General features: G+C 43.2%; 1 protein-coding gene across 1 annotated transcript in view; it reads right to left on the bottom strand.

Annotated features, from left to right (window-relative positions):
• The window catches only part of LOC101848420 (globin), a gene marked incomplete in the record, with an annotated part of 87,484 nt that extends 87,000 nt beyond the window's left edge, over window positions 1–484 (bottom strand). The window contains 1 exon segment of the mRNA XM_013079728.2: window positions 20–484.
• Window positions 485–1,607: the final 1,123 nt, after the last annotated feature.

Raw genomic sequence — 1,607 nt, 5'->3', positions numbered from 1 at the left:
GGGGTATTATGTGACTCACCTGATAGCGTCTCAATAGAAAAGCTGGATATGCCTGGAGAGAAAAAAAAACACCAAAAGGTTCGGCGACAAGGAAGTCCACAAACAGCACCAATAATAACCGCTTGAACACACGCTAGAATAAAATCTCTGGATATCCCGCACTGCTCAAATTCGCGCTATGGTCATCCACACTAAGAAAATGCGCCAGTCTGTCTCACTCAACAAGCGCGAACACAATGAAGAAGCGCGCGTGTGGATCCAGACGGACAGACAGACATAAGGCTCGATCACAAACTCAAGCAAGACAACAAAAAGATATTCAGGTAGGTGGAACAGTGTCTCGTCAAAGAAGAGACAGCCGCCGATCACCCTAAGTCCTGAAGCTAACCACTTCACTCTCAGTAGTAGTCACAGACCCTAAGCAGAGAACACCGGTGGGAGAGAGCACGCGCATCGGACGCAGAGGTCTATCTACCTCTTCCCGCCTCGACGAAAGCAGATATTCGCTGAAACTGGGACTCACTCTAAGCCTGTGTCACGCGCGTGCGTCCATACACCCACCAACCAGGCCCCGCAGCTCTTGTAGGCGAAGCGTTGCTAATTAATGGAGGAGGGGCTGCACAAGTTCGTTTTTCATTGATCGATTATAAGTTTGGTTTTTTTCTGTTTTGTTTAAAGAAGCGTACGCTCAGAAAACAGTGCTTACAACAAGCAATGAAATAGCACTCCTGAACAAATTTGGACACCCTCGATTTAGATTGAACCACCCTTCCTGTAGAGTTAATTCTTCATCCTCAAAGTACACTTCAATCATTATCATGGCATAAACATTTTTTTTTTAATGATGTCTAAAAAAATACTTTTTTCTTTTAATGTTTACGGCGCTCGCAAAATATGCATAAGGTCATATGAGCGCGAGGGACACATTAAAGCACGTATAAATTTAGAACCCTTTATCTTCCGTGCTTTCAGACACGAACTATTCCCTGTGACGTGATAAAAGTCATTGAAGGCTTTTAAAGTATCGTCTTTTTCTCCTCATGGCCGACCAAGATCACAGCCGTCTACCTTCACCCATGGAAGCACTCAATTATGAACGCGTCGAATTTTAACAACTTAATTAATCTTCCAAATGTGTCCAAACAAGCCGCGATCATTAACGTCATCAGACCGGCAATTCGCAGATTGGGGAAGATACTGTAGTTTCTGTATCTGAAGAATAAACTTAGGTGCTTTTCAGAACTTAGTTTTTATTTTGGCCAGACATGATAATATTTTAACTTCCTTCATTATGAAACTAATCAATGCAGCTGTTGCCAATCAACATCAAAGAATTTTGTTTTTTGAGTTGACAAGACAGGGTCACAACAGTTCAACAATGTCGAGAGAGAAAGAGAGAGAGAGAAAAAAAAATAGAGAGAAAGAGGGAGAGATATAAAGAAAAAAAGAGAGAGAGAGGAGACATAGATATGAGACAGAGACAGACTGAGGCAGACAGAGTGACAGATAGAGACAGAGGGCGAGAGGGAGAGAGTGGGGGGGGGGCAAAGAGGGCCAGAAAGGGATAGAGAGAAAGAGACAGAGACAGAGAAAGAGAGAGAGAGAGA

Source organism: Aplysia californica, unplaced genomic scaffold (assembly GCF_000002075.1).
Source record: "Aplysia californica isolate F4 #8 unplaced genomic scaffold, AplCal3.0 scaffold00061, whole genome shotgun sequence".
Classification (NCBI taxonomy): domain Eukaryota; kingdom Metazoa; phylum Mollusca; class Gastropoda; order Aplysiida; family Aplysiidae; genus Aplysia; species Aplysia californica.
The sequence above is the reverse complement of the archived record's forward strand: the minus strand, read 5'-3'. Positions and strand labels throughout refer to the sequence as shown.